The sequence below is a fragment of the Pongo pygmaeus genome, chromosome Y (assembly GCF_028885625.2).
Source record: "Pongo pygmaeus isolate AG05252 chromosome Y, NHGRI_mPonPyg2-v2.0_pri, whole genome shotgun sequence".
Lineage (NCBI taxonomy): Eukaryota > Metazoa > Chordata > Mammalia > Primates > Hominidae > Pongo > Pongo pygmaeus.
Genome location: NC_072397.2, coordinates 32,224,381 through 32,252,231, shown reverse-complemented (window position 1 = coordinate 32,252,231; position 27,851 = coordinate 32,224,381). Strand labels below are relative to the sequence as shown.

Genomic DNA, 27,851 nt, shown 5'->3' with positions numbered 1-27,851 from the left:
TTTGTTAATGTCTCATTTGTTTATTGGGGTAAATCTTTTCAAGACAATAAAACAGGTGACTCAGCCCTGTGAGCTCTGTTCCTGACGTGACCCAAGTGGCCAGCAATTTTCTCCTTCTCCAGTCAAGCCTGTCCAACATTGAGGAATCTATCCAGGTGAGAACTGGCAACTCAGATTTACTCTGATGCCTTCCTACAGGTGATTCAAATATTTGCTAATGCTTACTGATACCTTCACTGGATAGATCGAGGCATTCCCCACCCCATCTGAAAAGTGTTTACCAGAAGAAATAATTCCTCAGTTTGGGTAATCTAAAAGCCTGCAAAGTGACAATGGTCCATTTTCAGGTGTATCCCAACACCTATCCTCAGCTTTAGGAATCCAGTATTACCTTCACTCTGTGTAGAGACCACAGTCCTCTGGAAAGGTGAAAGGGCTAATCCTACTCTAAAGAAGACTCATGCTAAATCAGATGCCTGACTATCTCTAACACCCATAGCTGACTGCGGGTTTGAACTGCTCCAAAGTAAAACTTACAATTAAGTCCTGTTGAGTTAACATATGGAAGGCCTTTCCTAACCACATATCTCCTAATAGATGAAAAGACTCATCAATTACAAAAATATGTCATAAGTCTAGGATAGTTGCAAGGCACTCTGTGAATATTGAAATAAGAGGCTTCTCTTCCCACATGGGAGGAAAATTCAGTTATATGTCAGCTACGGATTTAATCTAACTAAAAATGTGGGAGGAAGTTCTCCAGCTGACCAGATTTCCCCAACATCCAAAGGACCACAGCAAGGCCACCTGAGTTCCCCAACAGATGTTCAACTCCAAGGGATTCACAGGTGGGTATATCTGTGCAGATGTAAAGCTGTTGCTTATTCTGGAAGCCCAATCCAAGGCTGAGGGAGGCAGGTGAGGGTCCATTTAAACTTTGGCAGAGGGTGGGCTGGGTCATTGCACATCAGCTCTTCCTTCTCAAATTTCTCCTGCTGCACTAATACCGTCTTGGCCATGAGGGAGATTGTGCTCATGCAGACCCGGCAGTGCAGGAACCAGATCGATGCCAAGGATGGCATCTGGGGCTCTGAGGTCCCAGCTCTGGCATGCTGGGTGGCCAGGGAAGATGTTGGCACTGGCAGTGGCAGGGGTGGTGCCACTGCATTGCAGACCCTGGGCTCCCTGCCACGGATGCAGTGGAACTGGGAGACTGGTGAGGCGGCCGAGGTGGACTCCAGGGACACGGCAGCCTAGGGATGTTGGTGTGGATGAGGGTGGGGGTGGTAGAGGAGCTAGGAGAGGGGCAGGGTTGCCTCTGGCTTCCTGGCCTCAGTGACTCAGCCCTGGCCTGTCTGGCCCCTCCAATCTCTTGCAGTTCTGGGGGGGTGATCTCTGATGAACATCCTATCAACTCTGCTGACACCTGCCACAGGGACAGCAACCTGCAGCTGGAGCGCATCAACATGTACTACAATGAGGCCAGCGTTGAGAACCCAGTCCTCTGATTGCTGTCCTGGGAAGAGTGGCCCTCCCCTTGCTAATACCCTCCAGCCCCACCCAGGGGTCTGGTATGTGCCCTGCACTGTGCTTGTGGACCTGGAGCCGGGCATCATGGACTCTGTGTGCTCGGGGCCCTTCGGGTTGATCTTCAGGCCAACAACTTCATCTTTGTTGAGCTGCGAGTGAAGACTGCTGTGCGGCTCTTTAGCCAGGACAGCTCATCTAGCAGTTCCCAAATGTCATCACTGTGGGAACTGTGGAGCTAAGGCTCCTGAACATCTTCCTATCCTCTGAGTCACTCAATCTGCCTCTCCTAAATGGGCTTTGGGAGGAAGGCCCAGTTTTCTCTTTAAGGTGAGAAGCTACTGTTGTAAACTCCCTGCAGGGAGCTGAGCTGAGTCCGTGGCTACTGTCTTCCCTGAAAATGGGTAGAAGCCACCTACAGTAAGGTCTGTTAGCATGTCTGAGGTTTGACTCCTGACTTAATTTCTAACAGGGGAGGCTGCTGTCCTGTAACTCTGGGGTAGGGTGTTTCATTTGCCCCACCTGCAGGATGAATGGTGCTTTCACCTTACATGTGACACTTGGTCCATTTTGCATTGTGGTTGTGACCACTGTTGACCGTATACCTGGCTATCAAGTGACTGACTGTACTGTCTTACAGGTCAGTGTGGGGCTGGAAACAAGGCCAAGGGGCACTAAACAGAAGGTGCGGAGCTGATGGAGTCAGTGATGGACATTGTCAGAAAGGAGTGTGAGAGCTGTGAATGCCTGCAGGGTTTCCAGCTGACCCACTCCCTGGGTGGGGGGACTGGGTCTGGGATGGGTACGCTTCTCATTAGTAAGATCCAGGAGGAGTGTCCAGATAGGATCATAAACACATTCAGCATGTGACAGACACCGTGGTGGAACCTACAATGCCACACTTTCAGTCCACCAGCTCATAGAAAATGCAGATGAGACCTTTTGCTTAGATAATGAAGCTCTATATGACATCTATTCCAGAACCCTAAAACTGCCCACACCCACCTATGGTGATGTGAACCACCTGTTATCTGCTACCATGAGTGGGGTCACCATGGGCCTGTACTTCCCCAGTCAGCTGAATGCTGACCTGCAGAAGCTGGCTGTGAACATGGTCCCATTTCCCAGGCTGCATTTCTTCATGCCTGGCTTTGCCCCACTGACCGGCCAGGGCAGCCAGCATTACCAGGCCCTGACTGTGGCTGAGCTTACCCAGCAGATGTTTGATGCTAAGAATATGATGGCTGCCCGAGTCATGGGCACTACCTAATGGTGGCTGCCATTTTCAGGGGTTGCATGCCCATGAAGATGGTGGGTGAACAAACTTTCAACATTCAAAATAAGAACAGCAGCTACTTTGCTGACTGGCTACCCCAAAACATGTATACATATGTAACTAACCTGCACATTGCACACATGTACCATAAAACCTAAAGTATAATAGTAATAAAAAACAAAAAAACAAAAAAAAAAAACAGCCATCAGTGACATCCCACCCCAGGGGCTAAAAGTGTTGGCCACCTTCATGGGCAACAGCACGGCTATCCAGGAACTCTTCAAGCATGTCTCAGAACAGGTTACAGCAATGTTCAAGTGCAAGGTCTTCCTCCACTGGTACATGGGCAAGAGCATGGATGAGACAGAGTTCACTGAGGCCAAGAGCAACATGAATGACCTGGTGCCGGAAACCTAGCAGTACCAGGATGCCATGGCTGAGGAGGAAGAATTTGAGGAGTGTGCTGAGGAGGAGGTGGCCTAGAACTTTCCTTTTCTTGGGTAAAGGATGGAAACTATGTGGATTCTTTATTGTGTTCTGACAGCCCTGTATCACTATGCAATTGTCCATTTGTGTCTTTTCATCTTCTTCTGATGCATTTTAAAGCATTTTTATGGTATGTGATTTTGCCTAGTAAAGTATTCTCATAACATCTTGTTTCATCTCTAACTTCTTTCTATAGGCTCTCTGGCTACTACTGCCAGATGTGCTTAGTTGTCCTGCAAGGCTGAAGCTGTCTGGGCTTATCACATGCCCAGGAACAAGCATTCCAGTGGTTCCAGGAGGGGTTGGCATGGGCTGTGGATGTGGCAGGAAGGCTTCACATGAACTTATGGATGTGCTGGGACTTGGGCAGCTATGTGGTGGGAAACCTGTTTCTGAAGGCAAGCCTTGGGTTATCCCATGTAACAAACTTCCAGGGAAACAGCTGGCCCTCTGTTTCTGGAACTTTAAAAGTGGTCAGTGTCCCTGGTGGACAATGTCCCAAAGTCCCACCTCAGGGTAGGAATGTGGTCTGACAGCTGATTCTGAACCAGCATTGAAGGGTGGGAAAGTAGGACCCCAGCCACTCTATCACCATGATGGCCTGGGTGTGAACATGTGGCTTCATTCTCTTAATGAGGTGGGCATGGGGTATCTGGCACGAGCTGTTGGGCAGGAATCAAGCCCAGTGTCTGCTCACATGCACTGAACCCTATGTAGGTGATTAGGCCCTGGGGGCCATAGATGGTGGTTGCTGGGCCTGTGTGCTTGGGGCAGTCTCTCCAAAGGCACGATAGAGTTTCTGAACAGGACCTGGGGAAACAGGCAGAGGCTTACAAGTGCTGCTTCCCCCAAGTGGCAATCAGTGAGAAAAACACATGAGTGGAGTTCTTACCTGCCCCAGTCTGGGGGTCTGATGCTCTCTGGAAAGGTGATTAATGCACACTGTCTGCTGTCTCTCTGTCCCCCACTCCAAAACTTCAGGGCAAAAATAATCCAAGATTGTCAGGATGAGACTGGTGAGGGTGGCACCTTTGGGGATAGGTCTTTTAGCCTGGCAGAGTCTCCACCCCAGGTTTCTTGGGGAGCCTGGACTTCAAAGCCTGCTTTGGGGAAGCTGTCAACAGATGTGTGTGTGAGCTGAGTACTGGGCAGCATGACAAGACAGTGCTCTTCTACCTAGCTCTTGTAGAAATTGTCGGTGGCCTGTGTAATTACTTCTTGGCAATTCCCACCCCACCCTCATCACACACATAAGCTGAAGCCAGCATATCCTGGGGGTGGGAAGATGTACAGTTTCTACCACAGGACCCCTGGGCCTACCCACCTGCCCCAGGTGTGTCAGAGAAAACAGGTGAGGCCCCTTTCTTTTTGTTTACTGAATGTTGGCAATGGCCTTTTGCAGCCAAATGGGAACAGGCAAGCAGGAGAGTGCCTCATCTTGAAAGAAGTGGCTCCTGGAAGCAGCTGGGAGGTGGCAGAGGTCCCACATACTCCCTTAACCTGTTCTCAGAGCAGGAAAAGGGGTCTCTGTGACAGCCCTCCTCAGTGGCTCTCACTCTCTGAGGGGTGTCCTTGCCCACCCAGGTTTGCCCCCATCTGAAATGTCTTTGCATGGACCTGGTTGGGAAGGTTCAGCTGCAGCAACTGGTACCTGCCCACATCTAGTATCTCCACTGACACATGGGGTCAGATGTTCCTCCTGGAGTGGTACACCCAGAGTGGCAGAGAAGGTAAGTCACTGCTGCAGTTCCCAATGGGTCTGAATGTGGATCAGACTTGGTACCCATGTATTTCCCAATTACCTGGTTCCATCTGGGGGCTTCATGGACAGGATTGGTCCTTTTCCAGGCCTCTTTTCCATATGCCAGCTACAGGCCCAGATTTCCAAAGTAATTGGAGCCCCACTTCCAGCCTGGCAAGCATGGCTTGTTGTGGCAGAAGGACATCAAGTCTACAGGCAGCAGAACCTGTCTGGGTATGTTCTCTACCCCTGGAGGCCCCTGGTTGTTTACCTGTTTGGGTGATAGTCGGCTTAGGAACTCACCATTCTTGTAGGACTTCAGAACTATATAGACAGGGGCCCAGGAGGGAGCAGAGGCTGGCAGGTAACCAGTGTAGTGGGGGTTGTAGGGCTCAGTTTGGTCTTGCAGGGAATTCAAGGAGGCTTGGATTTGCTGAAGTTGTAGACAAGTTTGGGCTTGGATATGGAAACAGCATGGATCAGGGGCCTTTCTGCATGCAGAAGTCTAAGTAGTTGCACATTGATGCATCGATAAATGTTCCTCACCTGGAGCACAGCTGTGGATAGAAGCTGGGAGAGCTGTGGAGGTAAGAGGAGGAGGAGGCAAAATGAGTCTCAGGGCAGCCACAGCAGCCACACAGAGCCTCTGCATGTGAGATGCTGATCCAGCCTGTTGGCCACTTAGCAGCTGCTTGGCTGGCTGCAGATCACCTGACCTCTGCTTACCAGTAAAAGGGGGTTGCATTAGCACTACCTTCCGGGACTTCTGCAGCTTGAAGGGGAAGCACAGACCACAGTCTGAGAAAGCACCTAACTCAGGCAAGCTTCTCCAAGAGCACCACATCAGATTAACATCCAACCTGTACGGGACACCATGAAATCTCCCCACCCCTCATTCCAACTGTAAGGAAAGGGAGTCTCTGTTCTAGGGGAACAAGCATGGACATATTTATGCAGTGGGCACATGGCCCAGGTTGGGGAAAGGCCCTCGGATGCATGCTGGTTTCACCAACAATCTGTGGGTTGAGTTCGGCCTGGACCCCTGGACCCCAGAAGTCCAGTACCCCCCTGCATGGGACAGGACTGGGAGGTGGGTAGGAGGGCTGAGCTTTGATGGAAGCCATTATCTGGCTTCATGTTAAGTGGTACAGGTGGTTGTTGGTGGCTCAGTTTTGCAGGACCTGGGTGATCACCCAAGGAGTGAAAATTGCCTTTTTATGAGAAATTGCCAAAACTGATGCAAGCTCATCTGTTGAAAAGGTGAGTAATGCTGACAGTTGGCTTCACCTGCCCCTTCCTCACAAGTAACTAGTGTTCAGGGGTGGGTTTTGTTCCTTTCCAGGCTTTCCCCTTTGCATGTAGCTATCTGCACGTACTTTGGCATGTACACACACACTTTCCCTGGAGGGGTTACCTTTTTTTTTGTTTGTTTGGTGGGATAACTAGTGAGGCGGCCTGACACTTGCTTATCTTGTCTTTTAAGTGTGGAGTCCTCCATGGAATGGGCATTGGGTACTTACTAGCTGGCGTCTGCCAGCTGTTTGGCTGCCCCAGTTTCTGCCCTTCACAGACATGCTGGCCACCTGGTGTGACATTTGCAGCTAGTATGAGACAAGTGGATCAGGTACATTATAAACTGAAAAAACACACAACATGCAGAGGGAAAGAATAAATGACCATGTGTGCACTGCTCTGCTAAAGTCCTCATCACATAACTGAGATGACAAACATTTTTTTCACCTAACATTTGGGCCCTGAGAAAGGGCATTTATGTTTTACCTTTTATTTATAACAGAGTTAGAAGAAATATTACCAGGCCTTCTTTTCCATTATCCCCAACTCCCACTTTACTCCATTGAGTTCACCTACCTCTGAGAGAAAGAGGAGCTCGCCTGGTTAATGAGAGCCTGAAATTATTTGAGGCAGGTCACAGTGTAAAGGTCATACTGATTCTGTCTCTTTGTGAATCACTTGCTCAGCTCAGGCATTTCATAGCTCCCTGTATACAGGTAGATGTGTTAAACTCCTAGCCTGCTTTCTTGGCTTGATACATGCCTGAGAGCATGTGAGAGTGCCTAAGGTCTAGGCTCATTGGAGGACTGTTCTGCCCACCCTGTCTCATCTCTCCAGCTCAGCCTGCATGCATGCCTTCTCTCATCTGATTTCTGAGTAGGGGATGGGAGGTCTCACACTGACCTTAAGTTTATGTGACTTTTTCCACCTCTGCTTTCCAAGGCAGCCTCTGCTGTGGGAATTGTAAGGAGATTTGTGAAGTCAGTATCTACCTTTCTTGTGTGGGTGTTTTATAAATTAGAGCCCTGGAGGGGAATAAATGTTAAAGGTGCAACAAACCCCTAACCTATAAACATCTAAGCCTGGACATTTTTTGGTGGTAAAATATATATAACATTCTATTTTTACCATGTTTAAATATACAGTTCAGTATATTCAGTGTTGTAAAACCATCTCCTTTATCCATATCTACAACTTCTTTATCATCCTAAACTGAAAGACTATACCCATAAATAAGTCTTTGAATAGAAGACTCATGCATTTGACTCCATAAAACTTAAAACTTTCTAAGAGAGAAAAATACTTCAAATGATGCATAGACTGTGGAAATAGATCTGCAACATACATGACAGACAAAAAGCTAATTTGGATAATATATATATCCTAAATTATTAAAAGACCAGCAGCAAAATTGAAAAATAGGCAAGGATCTAAGGAAACAGTTCAAAGAAACATATAGATTTTTAAATATTTGCTAATTTTTTACTGTGGTAAAATAAGTGTAACAGAAAATTTAATTACATTAGGCACAAATACATTGCTGTGCAACTATCACTGCTATCCATTTTCAAACCTGCTTTATCATCCCAAAGTGAAACTCTGTATCCACAGAACAATAGCTCCCCATTTCCCTTCCCCCTATCCCCTGGAAACCACATCCCACTTTCTATGTCTATGAATTTAACTGCTGTAGGTTTGTTATAAAAGTGAAAAGCATAGAGTATTTGCATTTTTTGTTTTAATCTTTTCAAGGTTTATGTTATAGGATGTATTAGAATTTATTTTCTTTGTAATGCTGAATAATATATCATTGTGTGTATTGCTCATATGTGCTTATCCATTCATCTGTAGAGGGACCTTTGGGCTTTTTCTACCCTTTGGCTATTGTGAGTGCTGCTATAAACATGGGTGTGCAAATTCCCACTTTCAGTTTTCTGGGGTATAGGTCCAGATGTGGAATTACTGAATCATATAGTGATTACTGTTTTCCACAGTGGCTGTGTCACCTTACTTCCCCACCAGCAGAGTGCAGGAGTCCTGACTTCTCCACATCCAGCATTTGCTGCTTTCTGGGGCTTTGTTGTTTGTTTTGGTTTGCTGGTGGTGGTTTTTTTGATGGCAGCTATACTTGTATGTGTCAGTTGGTATTGCATTGTGGTTTGGATGTACTTTTTTTTCATAATTACTGATGCTGAGCTCCTTATACTTCTTTAAAGAATTGTATATTGTAAAACCTTTGCTCATGTTTAAGTTTGATTGTTTTGTTGTTGTTGCTGAGGTTTTTATATAGCCTGGATATTAATTACTTACAAAATACATAAACATGTGAATATTTTCTCCCCCTATGTGAATTGTATTTTGAATCTATTGATTGTATCTTCAGATACACCAAAGCTTTTCACTTTGATGAAGTTATTTTTTTGTATTGTTGTTTTTGTTGTTGTCTATGCTTTCACTGACATATCCAAGAAATTATTGCCAGATTCTCTGTTATGAAACTGTTTTCCTTTGTTTTTTTTCTAAGGGTTTTATAGTTTTAGCTCTTACAATTAGATGTTTGGTCTATTTTAAATTAAGTTTTTTATATGGTGTAAAGTAAGGGTCGAACTTCATTGTTTTTCATGTAAATATTCATTTGTTAACACCATTTTAAAAATACTGTCCTTTCCCATTGAATAGTTTGGACTCCCTTGTTAAAAATCATGACCATATTTTTCGGTTTTTTATTTCTATTGCATTGGTCTTTATGTCTGTCTCTATGCTGGTACAACATTGTCTTTGGTACTGAACCATTGCAGTAAGTTTGAAACCAGGAGGTGTTAGCCCTCAAACTTTGTGAGTTTTTAAGATTGATTTGGCTACTTGGGGTTTTTTGAGACCTCATCTGAATTTTAGAACAGGTTTTTCTATTTTTGCAAATATTGGAATTTTTATAGTGATTTTATTGAACTCATGGATGACTATTGATAACAATGGCATCTTGACAAGGTTTTGTCTTCCAATCCATAATAAACACGTGATGTCTTTTCATTTATCGTGTCATCTTTAATATTTTTCTGCAATGTTCATAATTTTTGCTGTACAGGTTTTTCATTTCCTTGGTTAGGTTTGTTTCTAATATGTTATTGTTTTGATGCTATCATAAATGATACTGTTGTCTTGATTTCTTCTTCACATAGTTTATCATTATTGCAGGAATAAAACTAATTTTTGTGTATTGATTTTGTATCCTGCAGTTTTGATGAATTTTATTTATTGCATCTGACAGTTTAACTCACAGAAAGTAAAAGATTTTTAACATATAAGATTATGTCATCTGTGAACAGATAATTTTATTTTTTTAAAAATTGGATTATCTTTTATTCTTTTACTTGACTTTTTGTTTTAACTAACTAGAATCTTCAGTACTAAATTAAATAGAAGTAGTAAAAGCAGGCATCCTTGTTTTTGCTCTTAGAGTAAAAGCTTTCAGTCTTTCACCATAATGTTGGCTGTGTGTGTGCTTTTTTTAATGTAACATTACATCGATGTTTTATTTCTTTTTATGGTTCATTAAGTACATTTTTATCATGAATGTGGGTTAAATTTTGACAGATTCTTTTCTTTGATTAAAATGATCATCTGAAGGTTTTTTCCTTCTTTATGTTAACGTGATCTTACACTGATTTTCATGTGTTGGAACATACTTTTATTTCAGGAGTCATTCATAGTGTGTATACACTATACTCATTCATAGTGTGTAATCCTTTTAATGTACTGATAAATTTGAATTGCTGGTATTTTGTTGAGGATTTCTGAATCAGCATTTGTAAGGGATGTTTGTAGTTTTCTTATGGTGTCTTTTTCTGGCCTGGTATCAGAGTAATAGTAGTCTCATAGAATAAGTTAGAAAATGTTACCTCCTCTTCAACGTTTTGAAAAAGCTTGAGAAAAACTGGCATTAATTCTGCATTAAACGTTGGGTAGAATTCAACGGTGAAGCCATCTGGTCCAGGCTTTTTTTGTTGCTAGGTTTTTGATTACTGATGCAATCTTCTTGCTGAATCTCTTTGCTGAATAGGTTTATTCAATTTTTCTCATTCAGTCTTAGTAGGTTTTTTGTTTCTAGGAATTTGTTCATTTTATTTATGTTATTCAATTTTTAAGGGTACAGTTTCTTATGGCACTCTCTTAAGTTCTTTTTTTACTCCAAAAATTTGGTAGTAAAGTACAAATTTTATTTTTGAGTTTTGTAATTTGTGTATTCTTTTTTTTCTTAGTCAATCTAGTTAATGGTTTGTCAGTTTTGTTGAACTTTTTCAGAGAACAAACTTGGTTTTGTTGTTTTTCAGTATTTTTCAATTCTATGTTTCACTTATTTCCACTGCTATTTTTATCAGTTATTTTTCTAGCTTTTAGTTGTTCTCTCTTTTTCCCTCTGTTTTTATTTCATTAGGTATAAAGTTAAGTTGTTGATCTGATATCTTACTTTTTACAACCATTTGTCGCTATAAATTTTTCTCTTATGCTACTGTTTTTGATGTATGTCTTAACTTTTGGTATTTCATATTTTTAATTTGTCTCTAGATATTTTCTGTTTTCTCTTGTGATTTCTTCTTTTATCCATCCTTGAGTGTTTAATACCTGTATTTTTAGACATAAAATGTGTAACCTACAGAATTTTCCTGATTTGTTACAATTTTATTTATTGTAAATTTTTATTTCAGAATTAAATGTGTGTATCAACATTTGCTATGTTCTCATAAACTTTGTAATACATGGAGATTCCTGGCCCACCTATGCAAGCCTCTACAAGAATATTATTTTGAAGCATTTAACCTTCTATTTTAATATTCCAAAAGTCTATATGAAATTGAGATCTTGGTTTCTGAGATTAAATCATGGTGGGTGACTGAGAAATCTTTAAAAATTAGTCAAAACTTAAAATTAAGTTAAAGTTTACCTTCAAGATTCAACCTGAAGGAGTCACTCTGTATTGCCGGTGACAAAAAAAAAACAAGCCTTTATTGGAATAAAAGCAAATTTCAGAGAATTTTTTTTCCCCTGGTTGACATCAAAATTAGAAGCTATAAAAAATTTTATGGCCTTAGGCACTTTTTACTTTAGAATTCCAATTTTTTCTATTTAAAATTTTTCTAAACAGATTCCTGTGTATTTGAAAGAAATAATTTTTTAGTTGAAATGCTTATGCAGTTTTTAAGAAATTAAAGCTGCTGTGCTTATTCTTGCTTTAAATAGTTTATTTAATGTAACTACATTTTAAGACTGTGATTGTTAAGTTTCTCTAAACTTTGGTTAAGAAGCAGAAAGCATTACATGAGATTTTTGACATATGCTTTCAAGAAATCTCTTTTAAAAATCTTAAAGGTAGAACTATTTAATTTAACATAAAATTGAATCTTTAATTATGTATTTGCATAATTTGAAAAAGTATGTCTCAAAGCTTTTTTAATGCCCAAGTATGATACATATTTTCCTTTAGTAATATGAGGATAATAATATGAGCTAACTATATGCCACATTACATGAGAAATTCTTCATGTATACTTATCTTCTAATCTTCAGATTTGTCTAATAAGTTTGGCAGTTTTATTATCTCCATTTTTATAACCATTACACTCGATTCATTATACAGCCTCATCGTTTTTCTGTGCTTGATTCTTTATGTATGTTTATGTTTGTTCATGTGCTTTTATTTCTAAAAAAAAAAATAGAAATTAGAAATTTGAAAACTGAGATTTAAAAGTGGGATAAATTGTCCATGGGACACCCAGCTATGAGACACAGAACCAGGATAAAAACTGGCATCTGTCTGACTCTAATACCTGTGATGTTAACCACTGTAATTGCAGAAAAACTTCCTTGATCATTCTACGTGAATTAACTTTTCTGTCTCTTTCTTCTTTCATTCTTCATTTTTGTTCTTAGTACTCATTACAACTCGACATGCATGTGTAGATTTTTTATGGAGACGGGGTCTTGCTCTGATAATCATACATGTATATTTTTAATTTGCTATCTTTCTCTCTTGCTGTTTCATTCACTGTTCTCCTAAAACAATTCCAGGCATTTGGACTGATTCATAGGTATTTGTTGTTACTTAAATAAGTGAATGAAATTGGTGTATTCTGTACAGCTTCAGTGCATATATTATTAAAATTGTTATAGATTTTGTGTTTTCCTCTCTTTAAATTTTTCTTTCTATATGGCAGCACTCCCCAGTCTTTTCAGCACTAGGGACTAGTTTCATGGAAGACAACTTATCCACGGACTGGGCAGGGGGATAGTTTCAGGATGATTCAAGTACATTACATTTATTTTGTACTTCATTATATTGCATTGTAATATATAATGAAATAGTTATACAACTCACTGTAAGGTAGAATCAGTGGGAACCCTGAGCTTGTTTTCCTGCAACTAGACAATTCCATCAGATGGTGACGGGAGACAGTGACACTCAAAATATGGTGCTTATGTCCAGTCTACTTCATAATTTTGTTTTGATTGCTGTCACTGCTTCACAAAGACAGGATTTTGGAAATGGAAGCAGGAGTTTCAGTAATACTATTGACAAAGAAATATCAATGCTCCTCTGCAGGACAGCAATGGCTTCACTATTCTTAAATTTTACATATCATTTGCTATTATTGGTTCTCTCTGTTCTTATTTTTTTCTGATATCTCTCCTCTTAAATGGTACATATAATCCTGTTATTTTATTTCTAAATTTTTAAGGCTTCTCAATGCCTGCAGGTCTTTACTGAATACCTCTATAATCATTTAAATCCAATTCTATTTTAATAACTAAGCTGCCCATTTGATATTTCCATTGGTTACTATACCTATCACAAACTTGATAAATCTGAAATTTGGTTTTATAGATACTTTTCTTGTAATAGTTTAAACATATATTCAAAATTTCTTTGAAACTCTTCAGAAAGTATGAAGGATCTTCAAAAAGTTCATGGGAAATGCATATTATGAAGAAATTCTGTGTAGATTTCAAAAATATTTTGCAACTAAATACACTTGTACTAACGTTGTTAAAACATGTCTGAACAGGATCTAATTTGAGGAATTATAATAAGGAAACTAAGACACCAGTTTGAAAAGATATCCTATTAAGGCAAAATGAATTCTGCTAAAATTAAAGCAAGAATAAACATAAAATTTATGTCAATTTTGGGTGAAAGAATAGTAAAATAACTAACTCTTTGTAACAATTTATGAGGACAATGCCCCCAGCATTCACAAGTATACAAATGAATAACTCATTTAAAGAAGGGATGATCAGGTGTTGAAGATAAAGCCCACAGTGGAAGACAATTCACATTAATTCACCAGAAAAGATATTAATCTTGTTCATGCCATGCTTTAAGAATGACAACAGTATAAGCAACAGTCAACACCACAGCCATCTCAATTGGTTACATTTTCACAATTTTGAAAAATTTTCCACTCAATAGATTTGAAAACTCTTTTTCCTAGATCAGCTGCAGACAAGAACAGAGCTTTCAACTGAAATTATACGTAAATGTTATCAAGATCCTGAAGCATTTCCTCAAATAATTGTTTGAGGAAGTCAAACACAGCTGTTCCATGAAATTTTCAAGACAAGACACAATTAAAGCAATGGCTACCAAGAGGTAAAAGTGGTCCAGTCTTAGCAAAAGGTTGCTGGTGTAGAACAAAGCTCATAGCAACAGTGTCTTAGGGTGCTCAAGGCATTTTGCCTGTTGGCTTTCTAGAGGCCCAAAAAGAAAACAAAACAAATCAATGCAAAATGATACAAAATGAAATAACATGTGCTATTATGGAGTATTTTGAGACAGTTAGCCAAAGCTTTAGGGGAAATATTTCCAGAAAATTTTACCATAGTATTCTCCTCCACTAAAACAATGCTCCTCCTCATTCCTCTCATTAAAAAAATAAATAAATAAAATAAAGACAATTTTGCCAGAGTTTCCATGGAAAATTATTAAGCAACCACCTTTTAACCCTGATTTGGCTCCCTCTAACTTCTTTTTCTCTTCTGATTTTAAAACAGATTTAAAGGACACCCATTTTTCTTCAGTTAATAATGTAAAAGAGACTTTCCTGACATGATTAAGTTCCTAGGACCTTACTTTTTGTGGGGATAGACTGAAGGCTGGTATTATTGCTTATAAAAGTGTCTTGAACTTGATGAAGCTAATGTTGAGAAATAAAGTTTGTATATTATATTTCTGTGTTTTACTTTCACATTTTCATAAACTTATTGAAGTGCTTTCATAGACCCTAATTCTCTTCTTTTTGAAGGTATGTCAAGCTTAAAAATCCTTTCTGGTGAATAGAATGTGACAGAAGTGTCCATGTGTGACTTCTGAGTCTAGGTCATAGATTTTGCCACTAATGCATTGCTTTGGCAGAGGATGTGAGAAAGAGGCCAGTGGGGCTAGACGGAGCCTAGAGAAGAGAAAAGAAGAGGGAAGGAGGACTCTGGGGCCTGGAAGAATAAAATAGTGGTCTGCTTCTCTCTGACAACATTGTCCCCAAACTTAGCACCTTTAACAACGAATGCTTACTATCTTACAGCTTATGTGGACCAGAATCTGGACACATTCCCTGGTTGCCCACACATGGGGCTCCATGAAGCTGGGGCTATGTTCTCAGCTGAAGCTGGGCTGTGAGAGGATTAGATTCCAAGCACACTCATATGCATATTGGTCAGATTCAGTGTAAACAGAGCCTGAGTGTTTCCTGGGTCCTGGGCACTCCCTCATTCTCTGTTTTGTAGGCCACTGCATAGGCAGCTCATAACACTGGCTCTTCCTTTCTGAACTTGAGGAACACAGTAGAAAGACTGGGAAAGAAATACACATTGAAAGAGAAAGAGAAAGACATTGGCAGAAAATGAGAGAGAAAACAATGGACCGAGTAAGTAGAAGAGATGAGAGAAATAGATTGAGGAAGGAAACACAGAAGAAAGAGACTAGTAGAAAATGGCAGCTTTTTTGATAATCACATAATAAGGGTTGCAATAGATGGAACATTTCCCCATCAAAAATTGTGTATGTTGTTGAAATCCTAGCCCCCAGTGTAACAGTACTAGGGAGTGGGATGTAATTAGGTCCTGAAGGTGAAACCCTCAGGAACAGGATTACTGGTGCTATAAACAAAACAAAACAAAACACAAAAACCCAGAGAACTCCATCCTCCACTATCTGTCAGGTAAATATACAATGTAAAGTCTACAGTCCAAATTTCAGAAGAGACAGTTCTCACTAGAGCTCAACCATTCTGGCATTCTGATCTTCAACTTCTGTCCTCCAGAACTGTGAGAAAGAACATTCTATTGTTGATAAGTGGCTCAGTCTACCTTTGCTGTAACAGCCAATCTAAGACAGAAGTGTTATCGCATCAGGTTTATTGTATTCCCTTAGTCAGAAATGAGACACAGACCCGTTAGTGTTATGAGCCTTAGTGTTATGACCCTTCTTATAGTCTGCCAACCACATAAGCCAAAATGAAGGACATGGGTCTGATTCTGAATATAATGAGAAGGCACTGAAAAGAATAATGTCAGAGGATGACAATATCTGAATTTCTTTCACCTCAAACTCTTACTGGTGCAGAATGAAAACTGAGGCTGAGAGGGGAAGCGACTTTCCAATGTCACATGCTGGACACAGGTGTGCTTGAATTGTATTCTATGTTACCTCCCATTCCTTCTTATAATTCTTTTATCTCTAAGTGTGTGCATTGTCTACATGGGATGCTGCACCACAAGTTTTACAGCTTTTATCTCATACACACCTGATAAGTTCTCTAGGAAGGAGATGCTGGCATGTTACCCACTGTACACGTTGAAAGGCCCCAAAACCCACAATAACTTTTCTAGTGTCACAGAACTCATAAGAAAAAGTAGGTTCTTACCCAGATCTATGACCTCATATCTGTGGCCTTGGCTTCATTCAGGTCTTTTCAGGGAACTGAGGAGGGCTGTGCTTGCATAATTGTGCACAGGTAAAGAGTTGATATGCAGGGATTTTGAGCAATCAGTAGCCCAGGAGGACCTTTGGATGTGTTTTATGGAAGAAAGCAAGGAGGCAGAGGATGAAACTTCGAAAAAGCATCTTACTTCCTTGGTGACAGAACCGATCAGAATGTAGAATTCTGGTAACGAAGCACCTACATCCTAGAGACAACCCTGTGCCCAGGTCACTTGTGGAAAATGTTTAAGGGAGTAAAATATGCTCCTGGTAGATCCCAAATCTCTTAGGCTGTTGCTTCAGGGAGGCCTAAAGTGAAAACCTTTTCTGAGATGCTGACAGTGGCTTATTCTTCACATCAGATGTCTCTGGAAATTTTGAACGGGTTGCCCAGAGATAACATACACTAAGACTAGGGCAAGCCCCTCCAGATTGTGACTCACCAGTGCCTTCATTTCCCTTTGCATTAGAATGTATGGAAAAATCAGGAATTTAAAAGAGCAAAGATTGACTGAAACTACATTTTTATTAGATTCCCTAAGGTTCTGTATTGGTGGTGTTGTTGTTTTTTTGTTTGTTTGAGAGAGGACCTCACTCTCACTCAGGCTAGAGTGACACAATTATAACTCACTGTAGCCTAGATCTCCTGAGCTCAAGCAGTTCTCTCACCTCAGCCTCCCAAGCAGCTGAGAGACTACAGGTCCACACCACCACACCTGACTAAAGTATATTTTTTATTTTTAGCAGAGATGAGGGCTCATTATGTTGCCCACATCTGTCTTGAACTCCTGAACTCAAGCAATCATCAATTTTTGATACATAGCCATGCTAGGTGTAGGATTCTCACTCGACAGTTTTATATGTTTTCTGTGAGCACTGACCAAGGAATGTTTAAAAACAAGAAATAGACAGACTCCAAATAAGGCAATTAAATGAACAAATTAAGAGCTAAGAAACAACAAAGATTGACCATTGAGGTTGTAGTGATGACAGCTAATGATAGAATGGATCCAATCAGAAAGTTCAGGCAGAATTGTATTTGCAGAGAGTAGAAGTCTGAGGGTGAGGGTGTTCTAAATGAGGCCAATTGGAAGACTTTCTGTTATAGAATGAAAGACAACACATGGGAACACACCATGCGAAACCCAAACAGCTTGAGCTCGTGCTCTGTGCTAAGATTTATGAGAAGAAAAGCACCATTATAATATTGTGGGTTTTTTTATTTAAAAAAATCATAAACATGGCTGTTATAATCAGGATTAAGGTTAAAGTTATATTTCGGTTTGGTTCATGGGTGTCACACAGCAAAAAATTTGTCTGTTGTCAAGAAGTGTGCATTCTAGTTTGTGAAATAAAATATATCCATGATGAGAGAGTAGATAAGAAAAAAGGATTAGATGCAAACACAGGTTCCTGGAAATTTATTTCAAAATAAGGTACATAAAGGACAGTGTGCATCACAGTTATCGATGCTGCCTGTAATGGAGGTGTTTTTTTTTTTTTTTTCTGTCCTTGATAAATATACCAGGCCTATTATGTGAGAGGTGAAAAGCAGCCTACATTCTGCTTCCCTTGCCAGTTGCCTTGACCTGGGCTCTGTTCTGAGGGAGAAAAAGAATATTTTTAAGTAATTTTGGAGCATGAGGTATCTTCCAAATTCCAACAAAGTAGCTTATATATCAAGGTGACCCTGAGACAACTGAAGAAGAAATAAATGAAGGTCATGAAACTTTCTTCAACTTGTGGGAATCCATGAGAAAACCTGACATTATGTTCTATTCTCTTGGAAGTTAGAAATATTGTTTGGCTTCTGTTTTACTGACAAGAAATGTGGTCCTGAGCAAGGCTACCTGGGGCAATGACGTCACACGTGGCAAACATTGGAGCCCATCTGTTTCCAATCTGATGTTTTCCAAAAAGTAGGGGAGTTCAGTTTTCCCTTTGATACTCTCTGTTTCTAACAATCTCAATGCCAGGGCTGTCCTGTTTCTACAAGTGACAAGACAAATATAGGCCTGAAGGAAGATGAGCTGATGGCATTCCATTTATTACCACTCCTTGGTGGCCTTATCTCACATACATGGATTTAATTCATAGACTCAACTGGGTAAGTATCTATTATTCAGCTGCATTAGAAGTGACTGCTTAGGACAGGAGTGTTGGCTGACACCTGTAATCCCAGCACTTTGGGAGGCTGAGGTGAGCAGATCACGAGGTCAGGAGATTGAGAGAATCCTGGCTAACACAGTTAAACTGTCTCTACTAAAAATACAAAAAAATTAGCCAGGTGTGGTGGTGGGTGCCTATAGTCCCAGGTACTCAGGAGGCTGAGGCAGGAGAATGGTGTAAACCTGGGAGGCGGAGTTTGCAGTAAGCAGAGAATTTGCCACTGCACTGCAGCCTGGGTGACAGAGCAAGACTCTGTCTCAAAGGAAAAAAAAATAAAAAACAGAAGTGACTGCTTAAGACTCAGGTGTGTGGTGAAATGAGGCAGAATTTTCTCAATGGAGAGTTAGGAGAATTTTGTCCTCATAATTACCATATTACTATCACTAAATCATAGCTAAAATAAGGAAACTATTTAAGAAGAAATAGAAATATAATCTTATGAAGACATAAATTTAGAAATTTGTGGAAAGGCCTTCATAATTTTATGGTGTTCTCTTTGAGCTTGGATTATAGTTGGTGTTTCATTATAATATATTAGCTATGCTAGACTTTATGCATTTATGTAAAGTTTTTTTATTATAATTTAAGTTCTGGGATACATAGGCAGGGCGTGCAGGTTTGTTACATAGGTATAGACCTGCCATGGTGGTTTGCTGCACCCATCAACCCATCACTACATTAGGTATTTCTCCTAATGCTATTCCTCCTTCAGCCCCTCACTCCCAAAGAAAGCCCAGTGTGTGAAGTTCCCCTCCTGTGTCCATGTGTTCTCATTGTTCAACTCCTACTTATGAGTGAGAACATGCAGTTTTTGATTTCCTTTTCTTTTCTTTTCTTTTTTGAGATGGAGTTTCAGTCTTGTTGCCCAGGCTGGGGTGCAAGGGCACAATCTCAGCTCATTGCAACCTTTGCCTCCTGGGCTCAAGCTATTCTCCTGCCTCCATCTCTGAAGTAGCTGGGATTACAGGCATGTGCCTCCATGCCTGGTTAAGTTTTTGTATTTTTAGTAGAGGCGGGGTTCCTCCATGCTGGTCAGGCTGGTCTCAAACTCCCAACCTCAGGTGATCTGTCCACTTCAGCCACTCAAAGTTCTGGGATTAGAGGCATGAGCCACAGTGCCCAGCCTGGTTTTCTTTTCTTGTGTTAGTTTGCTAAGCATGATGGTTTCCAGCTTCATCCATGTCCCTGGAAAGGACATAAACTTATCCTTTTTTATGGCTGCATAGTATTCCATGCTGTATATTTACCACATTTTCTTAATCCAGTCTATTATTGATGGGCATTTAGGTTGGTTCCAAGTCTTTGTTATTGTGAACAGTGCTGAAATAAACATATGTGTGCATGTGTCTTTATGGAAGAATGATTTATAATCCTTTAGGTATATATCCAGTAATGGGATCACAGGATCAAACGGTATTTCTGGCTTTAGACATTTTAGGAATTGCCACACTGTCTTCCAGAATTTTTGAACTAATTTAAATTCCCCCTAACAGTGTAAAAGTTTTCCTATTTTCCACATCCTCTCCAGCATCTGTTGTTTCCTGACATTTTAATAATCACCACTCTAACTGGTGTGAGGTGGTATCTCATTGTGGTTTTGATTTGCATTTCTCTAATGACTGGTGATGATGAGTTTTTTTTTTTTTTTTCACATGTTTGTTGGCCACATAAATGCCTTCTTTTAAGAAGTGTGGTTTGTTTCCTTTGCCCACTTTTTGATGGGGTTGTTTTTTTCTTGTAAATTTAAGTTCTTTGTAGATTCTGGATATTAGCCCTTTGTTGATGGATAGATTGCAAAAATTTCCTTCCATTCTATAGGTTGCCTGTTCACTCTGATAACAGTTTTTTCTGCTGTGCAGAAGCTCTTTAGTTTAATCAGATCCCAATTGCCAATTTTGGCTTTTGTTACCATTGCTTTTGGTGTTTTAATCATGAAGTTTTTGCCCATACCTATGTCTTAAATGATAATGCCTAGGTTTTCTTCTAGGGTTTTTATAGTTTTAGGTCTCAGCTTTAAGTCTTTAATCCATCTTGAGTTAATTTTTTATAAGGTGTAAGAAAGACATACAGTTTCAGCTTCCTGGATATAGCTAGACAGTTTCCCCAACACGATTTATTAAATAAAGGATCTTTTCCTCATTTCTTGTGTTTGTCAGGTTTGTCATCAGATGATTTTATGTGTATGGTCTCATTTCTGAGTTTTCTATTCTGTTCCATTGGTCTATGTGTCTGCTTTTGTACCAGTACCATGCTGTTTTTGTACCAGTACCATGCTGTTTTTGTTACTGTAGACTTATAGTTTAGCTTGAAGTTGGATAGTGTGATGCCTCCAGCTTTCTTCTTTTTGCTTAGAATTGTTTTGGCTATTTGGGCTCTTTTTTAGTTCCATAAGAATTTTAAAATTGTTTCTTCTAATTCTCTGGGGAATGTCAATGGCAGTTTAATGGGAATAGCATAGAATTATTTTACAAATTACTTTGGGCAGCATGGCAATTTTCACAAATTAATTCTTCCTATCCATGACCATGGAATGTTTCTTCATTTGTTTGTGTCCTTTCTGATTTCTTGAACAGTGGTTTGTAGTCCTCCTTGAAGAGGTCCTTCATTTCTCTTGTTAGCTGCATTCCTAGGTATTTTATTCTCTTTCTAGCAATTGTGAATGAAATTCATTTATAATTTGGCTCTCTGCTTGTCTGTTGCTGGTGTATAGGAATGTTAGCGACTTTTGCATATTGATTTTGTATTCTGAGAGTTTGCTGAAGTGGTTTATCAGCTTAAGAAGCATTTGGGCTAAGATGTTGGGGTTTTCTAGACACAGGATCATGTCGTCTGCAGACAAAGATAATTTGACTTCCTCTCTTCCTATTTAAATACCTTTGTTTCTTTCTCCTACACCATTGCCTTGGCCAGAAATTTCAATACAATGTTGTATAGGAGTGGTGAGAGAGGACATCCGTGTCCATGTCTGTTTTCAAGGAGAATGTTTCCAGCTTTTGCCCATTCAGTATGATATTGGCTGTGGGTTTGTCATGTATGGCTCTTATTAGTTTGAGATATGAGCCTTCAATAGCTAGTTTATTGAGAGTTTAACATGAAGGGATGTTGAATTTTATTGAAGGCCTTTTCTGCAACTAATGAGATAATCAAACTCTTTTTGTGTTTAGTTCTGTTTATGTGATGAATTACATTTACAGATTTGCCTATGTTGAAGCAACCTTATATCCCAGGGATGAAGCTATCTTGATCTTGGTGGATCAAGGTATCCTTATCAGTCTTAAGTTCAGTCTTTTTACATAATCATATATTTCTTGAAGGTTTTGTTTATTCTTTTTTGTTCTTTTTTCTCTATTCTTCTCTTCCTGTCTTATATCAGACAGATAGTTTTCAAGCTCTGAGATTCTTTGCTCCACTTGGCCTGTTCTCCTAATGATACTTGTGGTTGCATTGTGAAGTTCTCATGTTATGTTTTCCAACTCCATTATATTCCTCTCTAAACTGAATATTCAGTTTATTCCTCTCTAAAGTCAGTTATATTCCTCTCTAAACTGAATATTCTGATTATCAGCTCCTGTATTTTTAAAAATAATTCTTAACTTCTTTGCATTAAGTTAGAATGTGCTCCTTTAGCTCAATGAAGTTTGTTATTACCCCCCTTCTCAAGCCTACTTTTGTCAATCCAGCCATCTCAGCCTCTGGCCAGTTCTGTGCCCTTGCTAGGGAGGTGTTGTCATTTAGAGAAGAAGAGGCATTCTGCCTTTTTGAGTTTTTGCATCTTTGTGTTGATGCTTTCTCATCTTTGTGGGCTTATCTACCTTTGATCTTTGATGTTGCTGACCTTTGAGTGGGGTTTTATGGAGTCTTTTTTGTTGATATTGTTGTTCTTGCTTTCTGTTTTCTTTTTAACAGTCAGGCCACTCTTCCCAAGGGCTGCTGCAGTTTTCTGGGGGTCCATTCTGGACCATAGTTACCTCAGTCTCTCCTGCACCTGGAGGTATCATCAGTGAAGGCTGTGAAACAGCAAAGATGGCAGCCTGATCCTGCCTTTGGGGGCGCCAGTCCAAGGGGATACTGACTTGATGTCACCTGAAACACTCCTATAGGAGGTTTCTGGAGGCCCTTGTTGGGAGGCCTTGACTGGTCAGGAGGAAACGGTTCAGGGATTGCTTAAAGCAGAAGTCTGGCTGCCCCTTCACAGAGCAGATGTGCTGTGCTGAACCCCAGGAGTCTCCAGGGTCAGCAGAATGGAAAGCCTAGGTTGGCTGAACTGGGGAGACAGCAGCTACCCCTCTCCCTGGGGACTTCATCCCAGAGAAAAAATTAGAGTTCTGTCCATAGAACTCTGGCTGCAGCTGTAAAAATCAGATAGGGAGGTCCTGTCCAATGAGGAGTTAAAGAAGCAGACTGGCCACAATCAGGCACAGCAGCTGTGCTGTGTTATGGGAAACTCTTCCCAGTCCCTGGTGCCAGTAGGCTAGAATGGCCAGAGTATTAAAAATTCCTGGGTTTCCATTCATGCCCCAGTGAGCCAGCCAGCACTCTGCCAACACTTCACGCAGACTTTGGTGTTTCAGACCAAAGTCCATGATGGCTGGCTTCATGAGGGCATCTCCTGACTTGCAGGTTGCAAAGATCCATAGGAGAAGCATTGTTTCCTGGGCAGATTCTCACAATCACTCACCGCTTCACTTGGCTGTCAGTGGGGGCTCCCCTAGCTCCATGCCACACCTGTATGGGCCATCACCCCACCTGCTTTTCCTCATGCTCTGTGGGTCAAGCTGTCTGCCTAGTCAGTCACAATGCAAGAATCTGGAATCCTTAATTGAAGGTGCAGAATTCACTGTCAGGTTTCATTGCTCTCCATGAGAGCCACAGGCCACAGATGCTTCTAATTGGCTAGCTTGACCCTATATAAAGTATGATTTCTTAATACATGAGATGTTTTAAATACATAACAATAATGATATTTATCACAAATAATATTTTGTCTCAATGTGGTATAAAAATTGCTAATAAATCAATTCCTTTTTGATTACCACAAAGCTATCTGGAAATGTATCGTTTACCCTTTATAAAATTTTTGTAGAGTTAATAGAACTTTACTGAGGGGAGGCTGACAATGTGAATCACGATTTCAAATACTGTATTAATTGTTTTGTAATTTTGTGGTTTTTAAAACTGAATTTATTAAATTGGTTATATATTAATTTAGGTAACACTGTGTGGTGATGAGAGAATAATAATTTGCAAAATATTAAATATATGAGTTCCTTATTATAAAAAGTCCTCAGTTTTATATTATTACCATTTCCTTTGAAAGTTTAAAATTGTAATTTTCTAATTAAACACATATTCACAAATGTGACTTGTAAATGTTAATATTTATAATTTTTTTTTTTTTTTTTTTTTTTTTTGCATTTGGTAGGGATAGGATTTTCTGGTATCTATTCTTCTTTAAAATAAAACATAGAGAGAATGGAATCAGGAAAGTTTAAAACACAAAGAAAAACAATGATGATCATAGAGATTATTCATTTGTGGCTGGCCAGAGCCTAAAAATATCAAGAAGAAACATGAACAATAGAAAACCTACAGGTCCCTGAACATTATAGAATTTATAATTTCTCTTAAAAGTATTCATGATAAAAATCTCTCTACTATGCACATTTAAGAGATGTAAAATCAGAGTGCAGAGACCTCACCTGATTCTGATAAGAGCAGTGAAAATACAAAGGATGTGCCTTTATCTCCTCCCAACTCTACAGTGGAAACAGTTGCTCTGGTTACCTTATTACAGAGATACACAGAGACATGATGGTCAAAGAGCTTGCACACTTTAAAAAAGAAATGTTGGCTGGGCATGGTGGCTGATGTCTCAAATCCCAGCACTTTGGGAGGCCAAGGCCTGTGGATCACAAGGTCAGGAGTTTAAGACCAGCCTGGCCACGATGGTAAAACCCTTGCTCTACTAAAAATACAAAAATTAGCCTGGCATGCTGGCAGGAACCTCTAATCCCAGCTGCTTTGGAGGCTGAGGCAGGGGAATTGTTTGAAACAGGGTGGTAGAGGTTGCAGTGTGCCGAGATGAAGCTTCTGCACTCCAGCCTGGGTAACAGAGTGAGACTCTGTCTCAAAAAAAAAAAAAAAAAGGAAAGAAAGAAAAGAAAAAAAGTTATATTATGTTGAGATTAAAAATAAATAACTTTATTTGTCTACAGATCTTCATATTCTACCTAATTTATATTAAATTTATAAACAATATACATAATAAAAGAGCACACTGGGCTTTTATTATTATTTTGATAACTTCTTTTTCAACACCATTTTTACCATATTGTATATACAGCATTGTAAGACCTATGACTGGTCTTTGACAATATATACAATATGTATATATTTGTATACAGTATCTAGCTCTGTCATTCTTGCTGGAGTGCAGTGGCATAATCATAACTCACTCTAGATTCAAACACATAAGCTCAAACAATTCTCCCACCTCAGCCTCCCTAGTAGCTGGGACTACAGACATATGCCATCACAGTGGGCTAGTTTAAAAAGAAATTGTAGAGACAGGGTGTTGCTATGTTGCCCATGGTAAACTTGAGCTCCTGGCCTCAAATGATCCTCCAATATTGGCTTCCCAAAGTGTTGGGATTACAGGTATGAACCACCATGCCCATCCTGCTCATATATTCTTCAATAATGAGAAAGAAAAACTTATCACCAGGAAGGAATTTTAGAGGTTTCCAAACTAACAATCATTCTTTTGTCATTTCTGCATTTCACAAGGTTCTTTTCATGGAAATATCAAGTTAGAAAGAATAATACTTTTCTAAAATTATGAGCTTGTTTTCTCAGGTTGCCAACTGTTGCCACTGCACTAACAGACCTTCCTTCATCTGTCACATGAAACTCTCCTCATCACTTTATGTTGTTGATAACCAGTTATAGGTCTTACAGTGCTGTTTATAGAATATGATCAAAGTGGTGGTGGCCAAGAAATTATCAATATAATAACAAAACAGCCCAGTGTTTTATTATATAACTTTATATACATTTAATTTAAGCCAGAGTACAAATATCTGTAGACAAATCATGCCATTTAAAAAAGAAACTCAACAAATTTGGCATTATTATAAAGATAAAGAAACAGATTTATCATGCTCTATTTTCTTTAAAATATTTTTTATTACATTCTCTTTCTTTGCTTCAGATATCTAGTCTAAACATCTGCAGTATTTGTGAACAGTCTTTTGTTTTGGTACATTTAATGGTGATATTTTTCCCACAATTTCTCATAATTATATATATGTTTAAGGACTTACACAATTTTGAAGGTAAAGGGAGCACAATAAAAATGAACTTGATTTGCATTGTCTGTCTCTGAGAGTGCTCAGGGACTTCATTCTCAGCCCAAGAACAATCTGGTTGCCACGTTTTCTGGTGAGAGCTCAGATATACATTTTAATTTATATTTTTAATGTATCATTTGGGACTCAATTTTCTTTTATACTCTTACCAACTGACATGACCTCTAAGGATTTTTCTTTTTTTCTTTCCCTATGTCTGTATGATATTATTGTAAATATTGTGCTACTTCTATAATGGATGCATCAGATTCACTGTAAGAAAATACAAGAAACACAGTAAAGTTTAAAATTGGGATAAGCAATGAAGAAACTTTTAGCATAGCTATGCAATATTTGCATGTTTTTGTGTAATATGTTTAAGCACTTATTGGAAGATATTTATACAAATAATAACAATACTTACCCAAAACTCAAATTGAGTCAAGTGTCTTATATATTTTTAATTTTCAATTTTTGTGGGTACATAGGTGTAAATATTTATAACATACACAAGATACTTTGATACAGACATACAAAGTTAAATAATTACATAACAAAGAATTCAAGCATTTACTTTTTGAGTTGCAAACAATCTAATTGCACTATTTATTTTAAAATGTACAATTATGTTATTATTGGCTATAGTCACCTTATTCTGCTATCAAATAATGACTCTCATTCATTCTTGTTGTAGAAAGTCAGGGACACCGAATGGAGAAACCAGCTGAAGCCATGGTAGAACATAAATTGTGAAGATTTCATGGACATTTATTAGTTCCCCAAATTAATACTTTTATAATTTCTTATGTCTGTCTTTACTGTAATCTCTGAACATAAATTGTGAAGATTTCATGGACATTTATCATTTCCCCAATCAATACTTTTGTGATTTCATATGCCTGCCTCCACTTTAACCTCTTAATCCTGTCATCTTCATAAGCTGAGGATGAATGTCACCTCAGGACCCTGTGATGATTGTGTTAACTGCATAAATTGTTTTAACAATATGAAATCTGGGCACCTTGAAAAAAGAACAGGATAGATAACAGTGATGTTCAGGTTATCTAAGGAGATAACCTTAAAATCTGGCTGCCTGTGGGCCAGGTGGAATGCAGCCATATTTCTCTTCTTTTGAGAGCAAATAGCAGAAATATTGCTGAATTCTTTTTCTCAGCAAGGAACATCCCTGGGAAGGAGACTGCCTTCCCAAGGGGCAGTATCTGAAATGGTTGCTTTGCAAATGTCTGTCTTTTACAGTTGTAGATAAGGGATGAAATAAGCCCCAGTCTGCCATAGCACTCCCAGGCTTATTAGGATGAGGAAATTCCTGCCTAATAAATTTTGGTCAGACCCGTTGTCTGCTTTCAAACCCTGTCTCCTGATAAGATGTTGTCAATGACAACGTGTGCCTGAAACTTCATTAGCAATTTTAATTTCACCCCAGGCCTGTGATCTCACCCTGCCTCCATTTGCCTTGTGATATTTTATTACCTTGTGAAGCATGTGATTTCTGTGACCCACACCCTATTCATACACTCCCTACCCTCTTTAAAATCACTGATAAAAATTTGCTGGTTTTATGGCTCAGGGGGCATCATGGAACCTGCTGATGTGTGATGTCTTCCCCAGACACCCAGCTTTAAAATTTCTCTTTGTACTCTTTCCTTTTATTTCTCAGACTGGCTGACACTTATGGAAATAGAAAAGAAACCACATGAAATGTCAGGGGCTGAAGTTCCCCCAATATCTGGCACCCATATGGACTTTTTTTTTCTAAAATTGCATGTGGGAACCCAGTTCCCTTTTGTAGGAGCTGGGAAACATCATCAGTTTGGTCCACAGATATGCGTGTTTGACTCCCTGATGACTGGTGAGTAGTCTGTGTATGGTCTGGGTTAACTATGGGTCATGTGGAGTCTAAACATAAGGCTTATCTCTGCTATATTAAACTCCTGTTAAAACAGAGTGGTGTGGCCAGGCATGATGTCTCAAGCCTGTAATCCCAGCACTTTGGGAGGCTGAGGTGGGTGGATCATGAGGTCA

The 27,851-nt window shown here is 39.5% G+C and overlaps 1 pseudogene; it reads left to right on the top strand.

Moving 5' to 3' along the window:
* The first annotated feature begins 1,017 nt into the window (after positions 1-1,017).
* Positions 1,018-3,286, top strand: LOC129025958 (tubulin beta-8 chain-like; annotated as a pseudogene).
* Positions 3,287-27,851: the final 24,565 nt, after the last annotated feature.